The sequence below is a fragment of the Dama dama genome, chromosome 18 (assembly GCF_033118175.1).
Source record: "Dama dama isolate Ldn47 chromosome 18, ASM3311817v1, whole genome shotgun sequence".
In the NCBI taxonomy this organism is placed as follows: Eukaryota; Metazoa; Chordata; class Mammalia; order Artiodactyla; family Cervidae; genus Dama; species Dama dama.
This window is the reverse complement of record NC_083698.1, coordinates 85,125,823-85,150,708: the sequence shown is the minus strand read 5'-3', so window position 1 is coordinate 85,150,708 and position 24,886 is coordinate 85,125,823. Positions and strand designations below refer to the sequence as shown.

Here is a 24,886-nt window from a genome sequence, read left to right as displayed (position 1 = left end):
GACAATATACAGCCTTGACGTATTCCTTTTCCTATTTGGAACCAGTCTGTTGTTCCATGTCCAGTTCGAACTGTTGCTTCCTGACCTGCATATAGGTTTCTCAAGAGGCAGGTCTGGTGGTCTGGTATGCCCATCTCTTTCAGAATTTTCCACAGTTTATTGTGATCCACACAATTGAAGGCTTTGGTGTAGTCAATGAAGCAGAAATAGATGTTTTTCTGGAACTCTCTTGCTTTTTTGATGATCCAAATGGCAATTTGATCTCTGGTTCCTCTGCCTTTTCTAAAACCACCTTGAACATCTGGAAGTTCATGGTTCATGTACTGCTGAAGCCTGGCTTGGAGAATTTTAAGCATTATTTTACTAGCGTGTGAGATGAGTGTAATTGTGCGGTAGTTTGAGCATTCTTTGGGATTGCCTTTCTTTGGAATTGGAATGAAAACTGACCTTTTCCAGTCCTGTGGCCACTGCTGAGTTTTCCAAATTTGCTGGCATATTGAGTTCAGCACTTTAACAGCATCATCTTTCAGGATTTGAAATAGTTCAACTGGAATTCTGTCACCTCCACTAGCTTTGTTCATAGTGATGCTCTTCAAGTCCCACCTGACTTCACATTCCAGGATGCCTGGCTCTAGGTGAGTGATCTCACCATCGTGATCATCTGGGTCATGAAGATCTTTTTTGTACAGTCCTTCTGTGTATTCTTGCCGCCTCTTCTTAACATCTTTTGCTTCTGTTAGGTCCATACCATTTCTGTCCTTTATCGAACTCATCTTTTCATGAAATGTTCCCTTGGTATCTCTAATTTTCTTGAAGAGATCTCTAGTCTTTTCCATTCGGTTGTTTTCCTCTATTTCTTTGCATTGATCGCTGAGGAAGGCTTTCTTATCTCTCCTTGCTATTCTTTGGAACTCTGCATTCCAATGGGAATATCTTTCCTTTTCTCCTTTGCTTTTTGCTTCTCTTCTGTTCACAGCTATTTCTAAGGCCTCCTCAGACAGTGATTTTGCCTTTTTGCATTTCGTTTCTATGGGGATGGTCTTAATCCCTGTCTCCTGTACAATGTCACGAACTTCCATCCATAGTTCATCAGGCTCTCTGGCTATCAGATCTAGTCCCTTAAATCTATTTCTCACTGCCACTGTATAGTCATAAGGGATTTGATTTAGGTCATACCTGAATGGTCTAGTGGTTTTCCTTAGTTTCTTCAATTTAAGTCTGGAATTTGGCAATAAGGAGTTCATGATCTGAGCCACAGTCAGCTCCCGATCTTGATTTTGCTGACTCTATAGAGCTTCTCCATCTTTGGCTGCAAAGAATATAATCAATCTGATTTCGGTGTTGACCATCTGGTGATGTCTATGTGTAGAGTCTTCTCTTGTGTTGTTGGAAGAGGGTGTTTGCTATGACCAGTGTGTTCTCTTGGCAAAACTCTATTAGCCTTTGCCCTGCTTCAATCTGTACTCCAAGGGCAAATTTGCCTGTTACTCCACGTGTTTCTTGACTTCCAACTTTTGCATTCCAGTCCCCTATAATGAGAAGGGCATCCTTTTTGGGTGTTAGTTCTAAAAGGTCTTGTAGGTCCTCCTAAAACCGTTCAACTTCAGCTTCTTCAGCATTACTGTTTGGGGCATAAGCTTGGATTACTGTGATATTGAATGGTTTGCCTTGGAAATGAACAGAGATCATTCTGTCATTTTTGAGATTGCATCCAAGTACAGCATTTCGGACTCTTTTATTGACCATGATGGCTACTCCATTTCTTCTAAGGGATTCCTGCCCACAGTAGTAGATATAATGGTCATCTGAATTAAATTCACACATTTCAGTCCACTTTTGTTCACTGATTCCTAGAATGTCAACATTCACTCTTGCCATCTCCTGTTTGACCACTTCCAATTTGCCTTGATTCATGGACCTAACATTCCAGGTTCCTATGCAATATTGCTCTTTGCAGCATCAGACCTTGCTTCTATCACCAGTCCCATCCACAAATGGGTATTGTTTTTGCTTTGGCTCCATCCCTTCATTCTTTCTGGAGTTATTTCTCCACTCATCTCCAGTAGCATATTGGGCACCTACCGACCTGGGGAGTTCCTCTTTCAGTATCCTATCATTTTGTCTTTTCATACTGTTCATGGGGTTCTCAAGGCAAGAATACTGAAGTGGTTTGCTATTCCCTTCTCCAGTGGACCACATTCTGTCAGACCTCTCCACCATGACCCATCAGTCTTGGGTGGCCCCAGACGGCATGGCTTTGTTTCATTGAGTTAGACAAGGCTGTGGTCCTGTGATCAGATTGTCTAGTTTTCTGTGATTATGGTTTCAGTGTGTCTGCCCTCTAATGCCCTCTCACAACACCTACAGTCTTACTTGGGTTTCTCTTACCTTGCAGGTGGGGTATCTCTTCACGGCTGCTGTAGCAAAATGCAGCCACTGCTCCTTACCTTGGACGAGGAGTATCTCCTCACGGCTGCCCCTCCTGACCTTGAACGTGGAGTGGCTCCTCTCAGCCCTCCTGCGGGGCCCAGCCGCCGTTCCTCGGGCGTGGGGTAGCTCCTCTCAGCTGCTCCTGCACCTTCACAGCTTGGCACTCTCGGTCTCTGCCCCTGACCTTGGGCAAAGTGTAGCTCCTCACAGCCACGTTTCTGTGCAGTCCATCGCAGCCGGCACGCTTCTGAAAATAAAGGGAAAATAAATAACAGGGACAAACCAGGATGTTGGTACGTCTTTCCCTATTTATGCTCCTTCTCTTCCAACTTCCAAATTTTGTTAGAGTGCTTCTATTGGCAAATTACAACACATTGGATATCACCAGTATGGTACTGGCACAAAAAACATATAGATTAGTGGTACAGAATAGACAGCCCAGAAATAAGTCCATGCATACATGACCAATTGTTGTTATTGAGTCACTAAGTCACGTCTAACTCTTTGCAACCCCATGGACTGCAGCATGCCAAGCTCCTCTGTCCTCCACTATGTCCTGGAGTTGGCTCAAATTCAATAACTAATATTCAAATTCAAACTGAAAAGCTTTCACACAATGAAGGACACCATCATAAGAAATGAAAAAGCAACCTACTGGGAGAAAATATCTGCAGATGATAACATCTGGTAAACCATTAATATCCAAAATATACAGACAACTCATGCAATTCAACAACAAAAAATCCAATTAAAAAATAGGGAGAGGAATTGAATAGGCTGTTTTCCAAAGAAGAAATACAGATATTCAACAGGAATATGGAAAGATGCTCAAAATCACTAATCATTGGGAAAATGCAAATATAAGTAACAATGAGATCTCACCTTACACCTGTGAGAATGACTATCCTCAAAGAGACAACAAACAAAAAGTATCAGTGAGAATGTAGAGGAAAGGTAACTCTCAGGCACTGTTACTGGAATGTAAACTGGATCAGCCACTATGGAAAATAGTATGGAGGCTTCTCAAAAAATTAAAAATAGAACTACTATACAATCCAGCAATTTCACTCCTGGATATTTATCCAAAGGCAACAAAACCAGTAATTCAACAAGATACTACACCCCATGCTCATTTCAGCATTACTTATAATAGCCAAGATATGAAAGCAATCTAAGTGTCCACTGATGAATAGATGAAGAGGGTGTGACATACACATACAACAGAATATCACTCAGACATAAAAAGAATGAAATCTTGCCGTTTGTAACATAAATGAACTTAGAGGGTATTGAGCTAAGTGAAATAAGTCAGACAAAGAAAGATAAATAAAGTATGTTTTCACCTGTGTGTGGACTCTAACAACAACAAAAGAATAAGTATAACAAAAAGAAAACAGACTCACAGACACAAGAAAAAAAAGTAGTGGTTTCCAAAGGGGAGTGGGATGAAAGATGGATAAAACGAGTAAAAGGGATTAAGAGATAAAACTATTTAATACCAATTATAAAATAAATAAGTCACAGGGATGCAATGTATAACACAGGGGTATAGTCAATAATACTGAAATAACTTTGGTGCATATTACAGAAAATATTATAAAATTAATTTTATTGGACTATAGTTGATTTACAATGCTCTGTTAGCTTCTGCTGCACAGCAAAGTGAATCAGTCACACACAGACCTATATCCATTCTTTTTTAGATTCTATTCTCATATAAGTCATTACAAAGTATTGAGTAGGTGTCAATTGCTATTCATCACCAAGATAGGTTACTATGGCTGTAACTACAAAGTAAGCAATGAATAAGGAAGAAAAAAGGGGTTAACTGACAAGTATTCACACAGAATTCTTACTTAGCCAGTATAGATATAGAGTGTAGCTACTTCCCCTCATTCCCTGCCCTGGTCATTTCATCTGTTCTTTTACCTTTAATTTTTCCTTAGTCCTACCCAAACGTATTCTGGCTCTCCTGCTCAAAGCTGCTGGATCTCACAGGCAACATTATGGAATTTTACATGTTTCACCACTGCTAAGAGGGTCATATAGGCCACTTCTGGCTTCCAGCTTCTCCAAATACCCACTTTTATTCATGCTATTTCTTACACTTCACTCTTAATGTTGCCGTGTGTGTGTGTGTGTGTGTGTGTGTGTGTGTGTGTTAGTCACTCAGTAGTGTCCGACTCTTTGCAACCCTATGGACTGTAGCCCACCGGCTCCTCTGTCCATGGAATTCTCCAGGCAAGAATACTGGAGTGGGTAACCATTCCCTTCTCCAGAGGATCATCCCAACCCAGAGATTGAACCTAGGTCTCCCATATTGAATGCAGATTCTTTACCATCTGAGCCACAAGGGAAGCCCAATGTAGTCTTAGGGACTTTCAAAAAGAAATACTCTTTTTTTATTGTTGTTGTCTAAAATATTATGCTCTTCAAGAAATACTGTCCATTTAGTCAATAAAAATTCACCTAAGACATATCCAAAGTAGTAACCTCTAAAGTTAATTTAGCCATGCGTATAATAGGTTAAGTTCTGTATAACTAAGTAAAAGTGCTTGGTGTGAGTAATGTTTCAATGATGATGTTAATGATTGCATACATACTTGGTCAAGGTGAAATTATCTTCTCTACATATTCTAAGTGAATATATTTGAATATTGAATGAGTGTATTTAAATGAAAATGTTAATAATGAGGGCTAACCCTGGCAAAAACATTTATATGAAAAACACTTCTTTCCAATGGCAACTACTTAAAGACTGATCCAAGGATTTCCAGAAACAGCATCTTCACATATTTGAAGGCTCACAGTATACTTTGCTCCAGCTCCAGAAGTCTCAGTAGATTCTCTTTTCACACTTACCCTCTGTACAATCCTCACGCATGCTGTTCTCTTTCACTTTTGACCTGGACTCTTCTCCTAAGTACCCCTACTGCCACCACCATATTCAACAATGTTTTGTCCTAACCAAGTTCCCTAGATGCTTGATGTAGGGCTTATGATATAGCTGGCATTATTCTAGTGCACTAAGTTCTATTTTCCTTTTTTTTTTTAATTTTATTTTATTGGAGTATAGTTGCTTTACAATGTATTAGTTTCTACTGTACAGCAAAACGAATCAGCAGTACACATACATATATCCTCTCTCTTTTGTATTTCCTTCCCATTCAGGACACCACTGAGGATGAAGTAGAGTTCTCTGTGCTATACAGTATCTTCTCATTAGTTATCTATTTTATACAAAGTATCAATAGTGTGTATGTGTCAATCCCAATCTCCCTTCTATTTTCAATGGAAACCACTATTCACATTTTTAGAAACTACTGGATGTATGCACATGCCTCCTATATTGTTTGTATGTTTAGTGACAATATTACTAATCATCTATACAAGATTACAGCTTATTGTAGAGTAGGAATTTTTTTTTTCATATTTGTATCAGTTATAAGAAAGAACTGAAAATCTTTTTTCTCAGTAAGAAGTGAGCTTAGTTCATTTTCTGGTAAGAAAACTTTATCTGCAAGCTATATTATAAAAGAAAGGCCAGTGATTAACTCCTGCAATAATCTTCTATTGCTTCTAGTCACATGTAAGAATTAGGTGAGAATGGATTTCTCTAATATAGGTTGTATTCAGAAGATGGAAATGGTGTGAAAGGTAGTGGAAAGAACAGAGCCCTTGTCTCTAATGATTATTTCTTACTGAAAGAGGCAGGAAAGAGTCAGAGTGACAAGACCCATGTCATCTCATTTAGGGATCAAAAACCATGCAGCTTATAACCAAAGATAAGTGAAACCAAATTTTCCCATGGAATGTAATGAGGAACAAGGGAGTGAAGAAAATTTTTAACAGGTTGGAAGAATATCCTAGGAAGGGTAGGCAGAGCTCTCTGCATGACCCGCCTAGGATGACCAGACCCTGTCCCTATTTTACCAAACTCCTGTCCCATTAAAAGTCTCCAAGTCACACCCCCACAAAGCTAAGTTTGCACTAATGATCAAGGGATCTCCTTGTTACTTTGTTCATTTCATAAAATCATAAAAATAGGGTTTGGTTTAAAATTAGGATTTAATTTGAGATGGAAGAGAAATGAGTTTAAAAATTTAGATCTATTATTATTATTCCTGGAAATCTGACTTTATGGAGCAAGTCACACCCATTAGAAATTTCTGACATCTATTTTATTAATATCTTGATTACAGCCCAGATTAATGTAATTCTTAAAAATTGCCCATCTTCCATGGAAATGTGACTTCATGATCTTTTATTTTCATTATGGTACCCCTAATTTCTGGTCTTGATCTTAAAAATGAACAATTAGCAATTAAATGTAAGGGCACAATACCACTGAGCTTTAACTTATTGCCTAAAGCTTACAGTCAGTGAGTTACTATGAGTATTTAACAGAGTAATAAATTCACTATGGCTTAGAAAAATCTAGAATTTAATCAGAATTTTGTACTGGCTTTCATTATTGTTTATATACATAGAAATAAGAGAAGGTAAATTCAAACATCAAATGAACAAATTGTATTGACTTTTATTCTTTTGCTATAGGAAATCTGCTTTTAGAACTACTTCATTTGTAAATTTCAGAGTTTAGCAAATGAATTTAACAAATGAATTTATCTTAACCTAATAAAGAGACCTGGTGGAAACACTGTTCTCTCTACAGTATCTAACACTTCACTACTCTGTACACACATCCTGTGGTGACTTGTTCAAACCTCCAGTTACATAATCCTTGAAATTAGACAAATTGTGAAATTTGGTGAAATAATTAAATTTAAGTAAATGTCAGCAAATGACAAAAATTGTTTTCCTATCCTGGTTTACCAACTGTTTACAGTAATCAATTAGCACTTAGGACTATTATGTATATCCACAGAATTTTAGAACCCAGACAGTGAAGTAGAGATCCCAAGATACTAAGTAACTTACCTCAAAATTCCATTTCTCCTTTTTAAAAACTGCCCCATTCCCATTTGTAACTTGTAATGAAACATTCCTTAGCAATGTTTTCCACCATCCTATAAAAAGTTTTAAATTTTAACATTATTGTTTTATACTAACTAAACTTTAGCAAGATTTAAGGTAAAATATACAGTCTCAAATGTTCTTTTTATTTTTATTTAATACTTACAACTTTTTATTTTGCAATAATTACAGATTAACATGAAGTTGCAAAAATAGTACAAGGAGTTTCAGTTTTTCCCAGTGGTAAGATCTTGCACATAACTCTAGTCCAACTTCAAAACCAACATATTAACAATGGTACAAAAATGCTAAATAGATTATAGACCTTATTTGGTTTCATCAGATTTTACTTGCATTTATTTGTGTGTGTAGCTCCATATAGTTTTAGTGCAGATATACAGTCACGTAATCAACAAAACAATCAAGATACAGAAGTGTTCCATCAGGCCAAAGGAACTCCTTGTGCTACCCTTCATAAACTCATACCCTCATGACTAAGACTGTACAGAATTGCCTGCAATGCAGGTGATCGAGGTTCGATATCTGGGTAGGGAAGATCCCCTGGAGCAGGAAATGGTAACCCACTCCAGCATTCTTCCCTGGAGAAGTCATGACCAGAGGAGAGTGGTGAGCTACAGTTCACAGGGTCGCAAAAAGCATGAAACAACTGAAGGACCAACACTCCAGTCCCTACCCTTGGCAACCATTAATCTTCTTCACCTCTATAATTTTGTCATTTCAAGAACTGAGAAATAACATACAGTAGGTGACCTTTTTTAAAAACTAATTTATTTTTTATTGAAGGATAATTGCTTTACAGAATTTTGCTGTTTTCTGTCAAGCCTCAACATGAATCAGCCACAGGTATACACATATCCCCTCCCTTTTGAAGCTCCCTCCCGTCTCCCTCCCCACCTACCCCTCTAGGTGGATACACAGCCCCCGTTTGAGTTTCCTGAGCCAGACAGCAAATTCCCGCTGGCTACCTATTTTACATATGGTAATGTAAGTTTCCATGTTACTCTTTCCATACATCTCACCCTCTCCTCCCCTCTCCCCATGTCCATAAGTGTATTCTCTATGTCTGTTTCTCCACTGCTGCCCTGTAAGTAAATTCTTCAGTACCATTTTTCTAGATTCCATATATATATGTGTTGGAATATGGTATTTATCTTTCTCTTTCTGACTCACTTCACTCTGTATAATACATTCTAGGTTCATCCAACTCATTAGAAGTGACTCAAATGTGTTCCTTTTTATGGCTGAGTAATATTCCATTATACATATATACCACAGCTTCTTTATCCTTTCATCTGTTGATGGACATCTAGGTTACTTCCATGTTCTAGCTATTGTAAATAGTGCAGCAATAAACAATGGGATACATGTGTCTCTTTCAATTTTGATTTCCTCAGGGTATATGACTAGGAGTGGGGTTGCTGGGTCATATGGTGGTTTTATTCTTGGTTTTTTTAAGGAATCTCCATAGTGGCTGTATCAATCTACATTCCTACCAACAGTGCAAGATTGCTCCCTTTTCTCCACACCCTTTCCAGCATTTATTGTTTGTAGATTTTTTGATGAGGGCCATTCTGACCAGTGTGAGGTGATATCTCATTGCAGTTTTGATTTGCATTTCTCTAATAATGAGCCATGTTGAGCATCTTTTCATGTATTTGTTAGCCATCTTTGGAGAAATGTCTCTTTAGGGATTTTTCCCACTTTTTGATTGGGTTGTTTGTTTTTCTCGTATTAAGTTGTATGAGCTGCTTGTATATTTTAGAAATTAATCCTTTGTCATTTGTTTCATTTGCTATTATTTTCTCCCAATCTGAGGGTTGTTTTTTCACTTTGCTTATAGTTTCCTTTGCTGTGCAAAAGCTTTTAACTTTAATCAGGTCCCACTTGTTTACTTTTGTTTTTATTTCAGTTACTCTAGAAGGTGGGTCATAGAGTATCTGGCTTTGATTTATATCATTGAGTGTTCTGCCTATGTGTTCCTCTAAGAGTTTCATAGTTTATGGTCTTACATTTAGGTTGTTGATCCATTTTGATTTATCTTTGTGTATGGTATTAGGAAGTGTTCTAATTTCATTCTTTTACATGTAGCTGTCCAGTTTTCCCAGAACCATTTATTAAAGAGGCTGTCTTTGCCCCATTGTATATTCTTGCCTCCTTTGTCAAAAATAAGGTATCCACAGGTGCATCGGTTTATTTCTGGGCTTTCTATCTGTTCCACTGGTCTGTATTTCTGTTTTTGTGCCAGTACCATACTGTCTTGATGACCGTAGCTTTGTAGGATAATCTGAAGTCAGGAAGGTTGACTCCTCCAGCTCCATTCTTCTTTCTCAAGACTGCTTTGGCTATTCAAGGTCTTTTGTGTTTCCATATGAATTGTGAAATTAATTTTTTGTTCTAGTTCTGTGAAAAATGCCATTGATAATTTTATAGGGATTGCATTAAATCTGTAGATTGCATTTGGTAGTATAGTCATTTTCACAATACTGATTCTTCCTACCCAGGAACATGGAATATCTCACCATCTGTTTATGTCATCTTTGATTTCTTTCATTAGTGTCTTATAATTTTCTGTGTACAGTTGTTTTGTCTCATTAGGTAAGTTTATTCCTAGATATTTAATTCTTTTTGTTGCAATGGTGAATGGGATTGATTCCTTGATTGCTTTTTCTGATTTTTCATTTTTAGTATATAGAAATGCGAACAACTTTTGTGTATTGATTTTGTATCCTGCAACTTTGCTAAATTCACTGATTAGCTCTAGTAATTTTCACATACTATCTTTGGGGTTTTCTATGTACAGTATCATGTCATCTGCAAACAGTGAGAGCTTTGCTTCTTTTCTGATATGGATTCCTTTTATTTCTTTTCCTTCTCTGAGTGCTGTAGCTAGGACTTCTAGAACTTGTTGAATAATAGTGGTGAAAGTGGACACCCCTGTCTTGTTCCTGATCTTAGGGGGAATGCTTTCAGTTTTTCTCCATTGAGAATAATGTTTGCTGTAGGCTTATCATATTTGGCCTCTTCAGTTTCCTTCTATGCCCATTTTTTGAAGAATTTTGTCAGAGACTTTTCTTCTTCTATTAGATGACCATGTCATTTTTATGTTTCAGTTTGTTAATATGGTGTATCACATTGATTGATTTCCATATATCGAAGAATCCTTGCATCCCTGTAATAAACCCAACTATATCATGGTGTGTGACCTTTTTGATGTGTTGCTGAAATCTGCTTGCTAAAATTTTGTTGAGGATTTTTGCATCTAGGTTCATCAGTGATATTGGACTCTAGTTTTCTTTTTTTGTGTTGTCTTTCTGGTTTTGGTATCAGGGTGATGGTGGCCTCGTAGAATGAGTTTGGAAGTGTTCCTTCCTCTGCAATGTTTTGAAAGAATTTTGGAAGGATAGGCATTAGCTCTTCTCTAAATTTTTGATAGAATTCTACTGTGAAGCCATCTGGAGCCATCTGGTTCTGGGTTTTTTCTGTGGGGGGGGGGGTGGGGGGGGCAGATTTTATCACAGCTTCAATTTCAGTGCTTGTAATTGGGTTGTTCATAACTTCTATTTCTTCCTGGTTCAGTCTTGGAAGATTGAACTTTTCTAAGAATCTGTCCATTTCTTCCAGGTTATCTATTTTATTGCCATACAGTTGTTCATAATAGTCTCATATAATCCTTTGTATTTCTGCATTGTCTGTTGTAAGCTCTGCTTTTTCATTTCTAATTTTGTTGATTTGATTTTTCTCTCTTTTCTTGATCAGTCTGGCTAAGGGCTTGTCAATTTTATCTTCTCAAAGAACCAGCTTTCAGTTTTATTAATCTTTACTATTATGTCTTTCATTTCTTTTTCATTTACTTCTGCTTGGATCTTTATGATTACTTTCCTTCTACAAATTTTGGGGTTTTTTTTCTTCTTCTTTTTCCAGTTGCATTAGGTGTAAGGTTAGGTTGTCTATTTCATGTTTTTCTTGTTTCTTGAGGCAGGATTGTATTGCTATAAACTTCACTCTTAGAACTGCTTTTGCAGCATCCCATAGGTTTTGAGTTGTCATGTTTACTTTGTTATTTGTTTTTAGAAATTTTTTGATTTCCCTTTTGATTCCTTCAGTAACCTGTTGGTTATTTAGAAACGTGTTTTGATCTCTATGTGTTTGCTTTTCTTACAGTTTTTTTCTTGTAATTGATATCTAGTTTCATAGCATTGTTATGAAGAAGATGCTTGATATAGTTTCAATTTTCTTAAATTTACTGAGGTTTGATTTGTAGCCCAAGATGTGGTCTATCCTGGAGAATGTTCCATGTGCACTTGAGAAAGTATATTCTTTTGCATTTGGAAGGAATGTCCCGAAGATATCAATGAGATCCATCTCATCTAATATATCATTTAAGACTTGTGTTTCCTTCTTAATTTTCTGTTTTGATTATCTGTCCATTGGTGTGAGTGGAGTGATAAAGTCTCCTACTATTATTGTGTTACTGTCAATTTCTTCTTTTATGTCTGCTAGTGTTTGTCTTATGTATTGAGGTGCTCCCCATGTTGGGTGCGTAGATATTTACAAATGTTTTGTCTTCCTCTTGGACTGATCCCTTGATCGTTATGTACTGTCCTTCCTTACCTCTTGTAATCTTCTTTATTTTAAGGTCTATTTTGTCTGCTATAAGGGTTGCTACTCCAGCTCTTTTGCTTCTCATTTGCATGGAATATATTTTTCCATCCTCCCATTTGCAGTCTGTATGTGTCTTGAGGTCTGAAGTGGGTTTCTTGTAGACAGTATATATATATATATATATATATATATATATATATGGGTCTTGTTTTTGTATCCATTCAGTCTGTGTATTTTGTTTGGAGCATTTAATCCATTTACATTTAAAACAATTATTGATATATTTGTTCCTATTGTCATTTTCTAATTGTTTGGGGTTGATTTTGTAGATCTTTTATCTTCGGTTGTATTTCTTGACTATATAAGTCTGTTTAACATTTGTTTTAAAGCTGGTTTGGTGGTACTGAATTTGCTTAACTTTTGCTTATCTGAAAAGTTTTTTATTTCTCCATCAATTTTGAATGAGATCCTTGCTGGGTACAGTCATCTTGCTTGTAGATTATTCCCTTTCAGTACTTTAAATATATCCTGTCATTCTCTTCTGGTCTGCAGAGCCTCTGCTGAAAGATCAACTGTTAAGCATATGAGGTTTCCCTTGTATGTTACTTGTTGCTCCTCCCTTGCTGCTTTTAATATTCTTTCTTTGTGTTGGTCTTTGTTAGTTTGATTAGTATGTGTTTTGGCATGTTTCTCCTTGGGTTTATCTTGTATGGAACTCTCTGTGCCTCTTGGACTTGATTGGCTATTTCCTTCTCCACGTTGGGGAAATTTTCAACTACAATCCTTCAAAAAATTTATCATACCATTTCTTTTTCTCTTCTTCTTCTGGGACCCCTATAATTCAAATATTGGTGCATTTGACATGGTCCCAGAGGTCTCTGAGACTGTCCTCAGCTCTTTTAATTCTTTTTACTTTATTCTGCTCTTCAGAAATTATTTCCATCATTTTATCTTCCAGCTCACTGATTCATTCTTCTGCTTCAGATATTCTGCTATTGAGTCCTTCTAAAGTATTTTTAATTTCAGCAATTGTGTTGTTTGTCTCTGTATGCTTATTCTTTAATTCTTCTAGGTCTCTGTTAGTTGATTCTTGCATTTTCTCCATTTTGTTTTTAAGTTTTTTTTTTTTTTTTTTTTTTTTTTTAATCATCTTTACTATCACTATCCTGAATTGTTTTTCAGGTAATTTTCCTATTTCCTTTTCATTTATTTGGACTTCTGTGTTTCTAGTTTGTTCCTTCATTTGTGCAGTATTTCTCTGCTTTTTCTTTATTTTTTAAAGTTATTGTGTTTGAGGTCTCCTTTTCCCAGGCTTCAAGGAAAATTGAATTCTTTCCTTGAAAAAGGTTTAATTCTTTCTTCCTTTTGGTTTCTGCCCTCCTAAGGTTGGTCCAGTGGTTTTTGTGATCTTCGTATAGGGTGAGATTTGTGCTGAGTTTTGTTTGTTTTTCCTCTGATGGGAAAGGATGAGTGAGGTGATACTCCTATCTGCTGATGAAGGGTTGGTATTTTTGTTTTGTTTGTTGTTTTGATATGGCATTCTGCACAGGGTGCTATTGGTGGTTGGGTGATGTGCGGGCTTCTATTCAAGTGGTTTCATTTCTGTGAGTTCTTACTATTTGTTACTCCCTAGACTGAGCGAATGAACTGAACTGAACTAACTGAGGGTTAGTTACGAGGGGCGGCCATGAGCAGATACCCCACATCCAAGGTAAGGAGCAGTGGCTGCATTTTGCAGCAGCAGCTGTGAAGAGATACCCCACGTCCAAAGTAAGAGAAACCCAAGTAAGACTGTAGGTGTTGTGAGAGGGCATCAAAGGGCAGGCACACTGAAACCATAATAACAGAAAACTAGCCAGTCTGATCACACGGACCACAGCCTTGTCTAACTCAATGAAATTAAGGCATGCCGTGTGGGGCCACCCAAGACAGACGGGTCATGGTGGAAGGTCTAACAGAATGTGGTACACTGGAGAAGGGAATAGCAAACCACTTCAGTATTCTTGCCTTGAGAACCCCATGAACAGTATGAAAAGGCAAAATGATAGGATGCTGAAAGAGGAACTCCCCAGGTCGGTAGGTGCCCAATATGCTACTGGAGATGAGTGGAGAAATAACTCCAGAAAGAATGAAGGGATGGAGCCAAAGCAAAAACAATACCCATTTGTGGATGGGACTGGTGATAGAAGCAAGGTCTGATGCTGCAAAGAGCAATATTGCATAGGAACCTGGAATGTTAGGTCCATGAATCAAGGCAAATTGGAAGTGGTCAAACAGGAGATGGCAAGAGTGAATGTTGACATTCTAGGAATCAGCAAATGAAAATGGACTGAAATGTGTGAATTTAACTCAGATGACCATTATATCTACTACTGTGGGCAGGAATCCCTTAGAAGAAATGGAGTAGCCATCATGGTCAACAAAAGAGTCCGAAATGCTGTACTTGGATGCAATCTCAAAAATGACAGAATGATCTCTGTTCATTTCCAAGGCAAACCATTCAATATCATGCTAATCCAAGCCTATCCCCTACCAGTAATGCTGAAGAAGCTGAAGTTGAATTGTTTTATGAAGACCTACAAGACCGTTTAGAATTAACACCCAAAAAGGAAGTCCTTTTCATTACAGGGGACTGGAATGCAAAAAGTAGGAAGTCAAGAAACACGTGGAGTAACATGCAAATTTGGCCTTGGAGTACGGAATGAAGCAGGGCAAAGGCTAATAGAGTTTTGCCAAGAGAATGCACTGGTCATAGCAAACACCCTCTTCCAACAACACATGGACATCACCAGATGGTCAACACCAAAATCAGATTGATTATATTCTTTGCAGCCAAAGATGGAGAAGCTCTATAGAGTCAGCAAAATCAAGATCGGGAGCTGACTGTGGCTCAGATCATGAACTCCTTATTGCCAAATTCCAGACTTAAATGGAAGTAACTAGGGAAAACCACTAGACAATTCAGGTATGACCTAAATCAAATCCCTTATGATTATACAGTGGAAGTGAGAAATAGATTTAAGGGACTAGATCTGATAGCCAGAGAGCCTGATGAACTATGGATGGAGGTTCCTGACATTGTATAGGAGACAGGGATTAAGACCATGCCCACGAAAAGAAATGCAGAAAAGCAAAATGGCTGTCTGAGGAGGCCTTACAAATAGCTGGGAACAGAAGAGAAGCAAAAAGCAAAGGAGAAAAGGAAAGATATTCCCGTTTGAATGCAGAGTTCCAAAGAATAGCAAGGAGAGATAAGAAAACCTTCCTCAGAGATCAATGCAAAGAAATAGAGGAAAACAACAGAATGGGAAAGACTAGAGATCACTTCAAGAAAATTAGAGATACCAAGGGAACATTTTATGCAAAGATGAGTTCGATAAAGAACAGAAATGGTATGGACCTAACAGAAGCAGAAGATGTTAAGAAGAGGTGGCAAGAATACACAGAAGAACGGTACAAAAAAGATCTTCACGACCCAGGTGATCACGATGGTGTGATCACTCACCTAGAGCCAGACATCTTGGAATGCTCAAACTACGCACAATTGGACTCACCTCACACGTCAGAAAAGTAATGCCCAAAATTCTCCAAGCCAGGCTTCAGCTATACATGAACAGTGAACTTCCAGACGTTCAAGCTGGTTTTAGAAAAGGCAGAGGAACCAGAGATCAAATTGCCAACATCTGCTGGATCATTAAAAAAGCAAGAGAGTTCCAGAAAAACATCTATTTCTGCTTTATTGACTATGCCAAAGCCTTTGACTGTGTGGATCACAATAAACTGTGGAAAATTCTGAAAGAGATGGGAATGCCAGACCACCTGACCTGTCCCTTGAGAAACCTGCATACAGGTCAGGAAGCAACAGTTAGAACTGGACATGGAACAATAGACTGGTTCCAAATAGGAAAAGGAGTACTTCAAGGCTGTATATTGTCACCCTGCTTATTTAACTTATATGCAGAGTACATCATGAGAAACGCTGGGCTGGAAGAAGCATAAGCTGGAATCATGATTGCCGGGAGAAGTACCAATAATCTCAGATATGCAGATGACACCACCCTTACTGCAGAAAGTGAAGAGGAACTAAAGAGCCTCTTGATGAAAGTGAAGGAGGAGAGTGAAAAAGTTGGCTTAAATCTCAACATTCAGAAAACTAAGATCATGGCATCTAGTCCCATCACATTATGGGTAATAGATGGGGAAACAGTGAAAACAGTAGCTGACTTTATTTTTTTGGGTCCCAAAATCACTTCAGATGGTGATTGCAGCCATGAAATGAAAAGATGCTTACTCCTTGGAAGGAAAATTATGACCAACCTAGACAGCATATTAAAAAGCAGAGACATTACTTTGCCAACAAATGTCCATCTAGTCAAGGCTATGGTTTTTCCAGTGGTCATGTATGGATGTGAGAGTTGGACTGTGAAGAAAGCTGAGCACCACAGAATTGATGCTTTTGTACTGTGGTGTTGGAGAAGACTCTTGAGAGTCTCTTGGACTGCAAGGAGATCCAACCAGCCCATCCTAAAGGAGATCAGTCCTGGTTGTTCATTGGAAGGACTGATGCTGAAGCTGAAACTCCAATACTTTGGCCACCTGATGAGAAGAGTTGACTCGTTGGAAAAGACCCTGAAGCTGGGAGGGATTGGGGGCATGAGGAGAAGGGGACAACAGAGGATGAGATGGTTGGATGGCATCACCGACTCAATGGACATGAATTTGAATAAACTCTGGGAGTTGGTGATGGACAGGGAGGCCTGGTGTGCTGTGAATCATGGGGTAGCAAAGAGTCGGACACAACTGAGCGAATGAACTGAACTGAACTGAACTGAGGGTTAGTTCTCCAGTAGTCTAGGGTCTTGCAGTCTGCTTCCACTCCAAAGGCTCAGGGTTTGATATCTGGTCAGTAATGAGGATTTCACAAACAGTTTGTTATGGTATTAAGGGAGAGTAAAACAAATATCCAAAAATGAGAAATCAAAGATGAACCCCAGATAAAGTTCAGTTACATTTTAGGCAAATAATAATTAATGACGTGTACACACACATATATATATATATACCCTGAGCAAAGTGAATACTGTTCAACCAAAATATAGTACAGTAGATTGATCGGGCAAACAAAGGAAATAAAAAATTATACGTACCAGTTAAGAAGAAAACTAACTTAAGCACAAACTGGAAAACAAAACTAAAGTAAGGTGCCTAGTGGGGAATAAAGCATTGAAAACAAAAGTAACAAATATGTTGAGAGGAAAGGAAAGAAAGAATAGATATGCAAAGCTAAAGAGAGGTAGATGAAGAAGATTTATATACATTAAAGATTAACTGCAAGGGGAAAAGAAGGGTAGGAAAGGCAAATGAAGGATTAAATGTAAAAAAAAATAATAGGTTTTAAAAAAGTAAAAATTAAAATTATTAATAAAAGAGAAAAAAAAAGAGAGACACAGAAAGAAAAAACGGGGCAAAAAAGGGAAAACTCCACAGAACTGCAAAAGCCCAGTGTAGAGGCAGAGGTTTATAACAACAATAGAAAGTATGACTGAATATATACATATACATATACACCCATAAGCAAAATCAAAACAGTCCAACAAAAATTCAGTACAAAAGATTGACACAGCGAACAAAGGAAACCAATAATTATATCTACCAGATAATAATTATACCTACCAGAACAAAACTAATTAAAGCGCAAACTGGAAAACAAAACTAAAGCAAGGCTCCAACTGGGGAATAAAGCAATGAAAATAAAACTAACATATATGTTGAGAGGAAAGGAGAGAAAGAAAAGAAAGAAAGAATTGATATGCAAAGATAAATAGAGGTAGATAAAGATTTATGGGTTTCTGGTGGCTCAGAGGTTGAGCCACCCTGCAATGTGGGAGACTGGGTTCAATCCCTGGGTTGGAAAGATCCCCTGGAGAAGGGAATGGCAACCCACTCCAGTATGCTTGCCTGGAAAATCCCATGGATGGAGGAACTTGGTAGTCTATAGTACATGGGGTTGTGAAGAGTCGGACACAAGTGAGCAACTTCACTGTCAGAAGGGCATGACAACTAATATTATCCAATGTGCTCCAATATTCTTGCCTGGAGAACCCACCCTCTGACAGAGAAGCCTGGCAGGCCACAGTCTACAGGGTCGCAAACAGTCGGAGAGGACCAAAGTGACACTGTGCCCATAAACACAAGACCTTTTTTTTTTCTTTTCTTTCTTTTTTTTTTTTTTTTGCCTGTGGCAGCTCTGCCCCAGTGAGAGTTTAGCGTGAAGGTGGAGCAGCTGCTCGGCTTGTAGGGACCCTGGCAGCGCCAAGTGTTCAGGGACACAAACTGCCTCTATGGCAAGAGTTATGGCCCTATCAGTCTTTTTTCAAGCCTCTTGTAGCTGGTGATCAGAAGGCCTCTTTGGCCAGTCTTTCTCCGTAGCTCCACCCATTCAGGCACTTAGAGGGATCCCTTGCCTGGGGTCCTTCTCTGCTGTTTGGTGCGTCAGGCACATAGAGGGCCCCCCTGACTGGGGTCCTACTCTGTAGATCTGTGCATCAGGCACTTAAAGGGGCACCCTAGGTGGGCTCCTACACTGTAGTTCAGTGAGTCAGGCTTTTGATGGGCCAGCCTCTCTACTGTTCAGCTGCCGATGCTGGCATGTGGAGAGAGAGAGGCTATGGTGATGGCTCTACCCTCTATGCATGACCCAGCAGTATCACCTTGCTTCCATGGCTGCCTGACTTTCCTCCACAGGCATTTCCCACCACGATCTTCTCCCTCACGTCCCCTCTATCCATCTCTCCACAATCAATAGCAGCCCTCACACTGGGATTGCTCCACAATCCCTAAACTCCAGCTCCCAGTCACTGCACCTTCCAAGAGACCCGCATTTCTGCCTGGCATATGTAAGGTTGGGGGAAGAACTGTCTGATTCTCATTCCATTTAGGCTGCCACAGATCAGCTGTTTCACCCTCAGCCGTAAATGTTTCTCCTCTGACTCAGACAATTGCCTTGCTATGAGGATCGGAACCCTGTTTCACTTCCCCCACCCGCTGAGGGTCCAGTCCTATTAATACTCGTTTTTTCCCCTAGTTCCTTCATCGTACCAAGTTTTGCATGGTTCTATATATTCTTTTCCACTGGTCAAGTCCTGCTGTCTGCTCTCAGCTGGTGTTGTGCATGCACTTCTGTGTCTGAAAGTGTATTTCTGATGTATCTGTAGAGAGAGATGTACTCCACATCCACCTACTCCTCTACCATCTTGTTCTTCAATGGGTGACCTTTCAAGACTGGCTTTTTCACTCATCCTAATATGCTTGAAGTCCATCCAAGTTGTGCGTATCAACAGGCTGTTCCCTTACACTGCAGGATAGTATGGTGTGCATATTTGCTTTAACTACACACTCAGCTACAGGACCTGGGTTGTTTCATTTGGGGCTATTACAAGTGAAAGTGCTAAGAACATCTGTATAGAAATGTTTGTGCCAAAATAGGTTTTCATTTCTTTGAGATAAATGTACAGGAAAATAACTGCTGGGTAATAAATTATGTGTATATTTAACTTTGGTAGAATTCTCTAAACTCTTTTTTTTAGAGTGGCTTACCATTTTACATTCCATTCAGAAAGAATGGAAACCACAATTACAGAAAACTAACCAAACTGATCACTTGGCTCAGAGCCTTGTCTAACTCAGTGAAACAATGAATCATGCCATGTAGGGCCACCCAAGACAGACGGATCATGGCGGAGAGTTCTGAGAAAACATAGCCCACTGCCGAAGTGGATGGCAAACCACGTCAGTATTCTTGCTTTGAGAACTCCATGAACAGTATGAAAAGACAAAAAGATATGACAATGAAAGATGAACTCCCCAGGTCAGTAGATGCCCAGTATGCTACTGGAGAAGAGTGGAGAAAGAATGAAGAGGCTGAGTCAAAGCAAAAACAAAACCCAGTGTGGATGTGACTGGTGATGGAAGCAAAGTCAGATGCTGTAAAGAGTAATATTGCATAGGAACCTGGAATGTTACATCCTTGAATTAAGGTAAATTGAAAGTGGTCAAACAGGAGATGGCAAGAGCAAACATCAACAGTTTAGGAATCAGGGAACTAAAATGGACCAGAATGGGAGAATTTAATTCAGATGCCCATTACATCTACTACATTGGGCAAGAATCTCTTAGAAAAAATGAAGTAGCCCTCATAGTCAACAAAAGTCCAAAATGCAGTACTTGTGTGTAATCTCAAAAAGGACCGAATGATCTCTGTTTATTTCCAAGGCAAACTCAATATCCCAGTAATCCAAGTCTATGCCCCAAACACTAATGCTGAAGAAGCTGAAGTTGAATGGTTCTATGAAGACCTATAAGACCTTCTATATATAACACCAAAAAAAAATATGTCCTTTTCATCATAGGGGACTGTAATGCAAAAGTAGGGAGTCAAGAGATACCTGGAGTAACAGGCAAGTTTGGCCTTGGAGCACAAAATAAAGCAGGGCAAAGACCAACAGAGTTTTGCCAAGAGAATGCACTGGTCATAGCAAACTCCCTCTACCACAAACAAAAGAAGACTCTACACACATGGACATCACCAGATGGTCAACACCAAAATCAGATTGATTATATTCTTTGCAACCAAAGATGGAGAAGCTCTATACAGTTAGCACAAACAAGACTGGGAGCTGACTGCAGTTGAGATCATTAACTCCTTATTGCAAGATTCAGACTTAAAATGAAGAAAGTAGGGAAAACCACTAGACCATTCTGGTATGACCTAAATAAAATCCTGTTTGATTACACAGTAGAAGTGACAACTAGATTCAAGGGATGAGATCTGACAGACAGAATTGTACAGGAGGCACTAATCAAAACCACCCCCAAGAAAAGGAAATGCAGAAAGGCAAAATGTTTGTCTGAGGAGGCCTTAAAAATAGCTGAGACAAGAAGAGAAGCAAACAGCAAAGGAGAAAAGGAAAGATAAATCAATCTGAATGCAGAGTTCCAAAGAAGAGCAAGGAGAAATAAGAAACCTTTCTAAGTGAGCAATGCAAAGAAATAGAGGAAAACAATAGAATGGGAAAGACTAGAGATCTCTTCAAGAATATTAGAGACACCAAGGGAACATTTCATGCAAAGATGGGCACACAGAAATGGTATGGATCTAACAGAAGCAGAAGATAAAGAAGAGGTGGCAAGAATACACAGAAGAACTATACAAGGACGATACAAAAAAAGGTCTTAATGATCCAGATAACCTCAATGGTAGGATATCTAGCTTTAGGTGACATCCAGGATGTCACCTAAAGCTAGACATCCTGGAGTGGGAGGTCAAGTGGGCCATAAGAAACATTACTTTAAACAAAGCTAGTGGAACTGACGGAATTCCAGCTGAGATATTTCAAATTCTAAAAGATGATGATGTGAAAGAACTTCTCTCAGTATACAAGCTATTTTAAAAACTCAGCAGTAGCCACAGGACTGGAAAAGGTCAATTTTCATTCCAATCCAAAGGAAAGGCCATACCAAAGAATGTTCAAACTAACACACAGTTGTACTCATCTCAAGCAAAGTAATGCTCAAAATTCTCCAAGTGAGGCTTCAGCAGTATGTGAACTGAGAAATTTCAGATGTTCAAGCTAGATTTAGAAAAGGCAGATGAACCAGATATCAAATTTCCAACATCCAATGATCATCAAAAAAGAAGAGAGTTCCAGATAAACATCTACTTCTGCTTCATTGATTATGATAAAGCCTTTGACTCTGTGGATCACAACAAACTGTGGAAAATTCTTAAAGGGATGGGAATAGCAGACCACCTTACCCGCCTCCTGAGATATCTGTATGCAGGTCAAGAAGCAACAGTTAGAACTGAACATGGGAAAATGGAGTGGTTCCAAATTGGGAAAGGAGTACATCAAGGCTGTATATTGCCACCCTATTTATTTAACTTATATGCAGAGTACATCATGCGAAATGCTGGGCTGGAGGAAGCACAAGCTGGAGTCAAATTTGTTGGGAGAAATATCAACAACCTCAGATATGCAGATGACACCACCCTTTTGGAAGAAAGTGAAGAGGAATTAAAGATCCTCTTGATGAAAGAGGACAGTAAAAAAACTGGCTTAAAACTCAACATTTAAAACATGAAAATCATGGTATCCAGTCCCATCACTTCATGGCAAATAGATGGGAAAACAATGGAAACAGTGAGAACTTTTATTTTCTTGGCTGAGAAAATCACTGTAGATGGTAACTGTAGCCATGAAATTAAAAGATGCTTGCTCCTTAGAAGAAAAGCTATGACCAACTTAGCATATTAAAAACCAGAGACATTACTTTGCTGACAAAGGTCCATATGGACCTTTTTCCAGTAGTCACATGAGGTACAATACAAATTTGGATTCCAATTCTCTCATATTCTGAGCTCTTTTAGGCCTGTATGGATTGAAAGCAAGTATAGATTACCCGTCCAGTCTTTGTACATTTATCTTCTGTGAAACAGGAAAATATAAGCCTGACAACGCCTTGATCCATCATCTGGTACATGGCTTGGTGTGAAAATCAACAAGTGAAGGCCAAACAGTTATATGGGGATGGGAATTATACCAGCCTGCAACTCTCAGGGATGCAACTAACAGGGATGACCTGTTAGTTCAGCCAACCTCTCTGCCTCTGTTGAGGCCACAGACACCTATTTGGAGGTTTCCACTCTATCCTTCTTATCAGAACATCGCTAGATGATGACAAAATGAACACGATCACTTATGTTGATGTCAACGGTTTCAGCAACAGTGCAGATTTCGGTTCCAGTATATGTAAATTTGGAGTCACTATTTAAATCACCATTCAACGCCCCTACGCACAACCCCATCACCTCCTCCTTCTCTGTGCTGACAGTGTGATTGAGACATACCGCGAAAGCATCCAGATGAACTGCTCTCACCGCCTGCACTACCGGCACCGCCATTTTGGCCCAGCCCCACTCACATCCGCCTCCCGCCTGCTTAGGCCGGCCAACCAGCTGCTCAGGCATGCAGGTTGAGTCCAAACGTTCTTTACTTAAATCCACAAAACTAAGTGTCTAAGAAAGACACAAACTTTTGTTCTGAATGATCGTATATTTTTTAATGTTTTTTACTAAGTTATTAGTCACTCCAATTCTAATATATTAATTTCACAGATCTCATCCAGGAAAAATGCTACTCATTACCTCTCAAAAATGCTTTTATTAATGCTGCATTTTTAAGTATTAAGAAAAACGATTGCAATACCACACATGAAGTTTTCATTCATAATAATTCATGCTTTAAAAATTATTAGATTGATTTATTAATTGATAATCAGAAAATTCTTTTCTCATGTATATCAAGCCCAGTAAAAAACACTTTTTCCTTATTGAGAGACTACCAGAATTTATTTAAAATGGCAAAGAAAAGTTAGTAAATTACATTTGCTGTTGAACGGTCTACTAGTTATATTACTCCCTTTTCAATATTTTACATCATTGATGTTTGGAAAAATAATCAGGGTTATAAAAATCCAAGCCTGATTATCTGTGTTCTCAGATTCTTCAAGCTTTTTTCTCAATTATATGAGGAGCACAATGCAGCATTATAGCACTTGAGGCTTACTATCATTTCATTTAATTCTGTAGCCTCAAATACCTAATGATTATGAAAAATGATAATATTATGATGTGATTTATAAAATTAAAATATTCACTATTCTATTTGACCCTGTTTAAAGCAACAAATAACAAAATACTGATACCTTAATAGTTCTTAATGGTGACTTAAAATCTAAGACTGGTGGTGACTTGTAGGGTACACACCAGTTCAGCATAATGGCCGGCCTCAATTCTTACAGGTCAGTTAACATATTATTGGCCTATGCCCAATGTGCATTATTTTGAATATCACTGCTGAATATACCTGTCCTTCCTCTAAGCTAAACTGGGCACAGTGTCAGTTTAGAAAGACACACAGAAAGACAAACAAGCTTAAACCATCAGCCTGACAACCAAAATGCATTAAAAATTCATAGATAATTAATGGGAACCTACTGTACAGCACAGGAAACTCTACACAATGTTCTGTGGTGACCTAATGGGAAGGAAATTCAAAAAAGAGGGGATATATGTATACATATGGCTGAATTACTTTGCTGTACAGTGGAAACTAACACAACACTCTAAAGCAACTATGTGTGTTAGTAGCTCAGTCGAAATCTGTCTCTTTGCAATCCCATGGAATTCACCAGGTAAGAATACTAGGGTGGATAGCCATTTCCTTCTCCAGGGGATCTTCCTGACCCAGGGATCAAACCGGGGTGCCTGCATTGCAGGTGGATTCTTTACCATCTAACCAACCAGGGAAGCCCAAAGCAACTATACTCCAATGAAATTTTTTTAAGTTATCTTAACTGCAATCTACAACAGAGGTACTAGTCATCTATTTCTCAAAGTATTCACTCATAAGACAAGCTGCTCCCACTTCTTTATCTTGCTCTCTCCCTAACTTTCTGGCCATGCATGTATTCTCACTCTTCCCTATCCATGCATGTATTCTCACCCCACTCCTGTCCACTGCATCAACTTGCAGAGAATCTCTCCTTAGTATCCATCAGTGGAGTCTTTTGCAGCTTGGAATTTTTGTCAACATTTCTCCACCCCCTCGCCTTCCCCCCCGCCCCCATCGCCTTGAAAGGATCACTTGGTCACCTGCCTTATTTGCTCATCGGTACTGATCCACATATAATCATGTTATCTCCTCTTAGCTATTATCTAAACTGGCAAATACAGAAGAATCTTCCTGAGTGAGGAGGATGAAAGTTTTAAACACTTACATATTATTAATATATTTTG

The 24,886-nt window shown here is 38.6% G+C and overlaps 1 pseudogene; it reads right to left on the bottom strand.

The window, feature by feature from the left end:
- Positions 1-2,509: 2,509 nt before the first annotated feature.
- LOC133073047 (lys-63-specific deubiquitinase BRCC36-like) lies at positions 2,510-22,990 on the bottom strand (annotated as a pseudogene).
- Between the last annotated feature and the right edge of the window lie 1,896 nt (positions 22,991-24,886).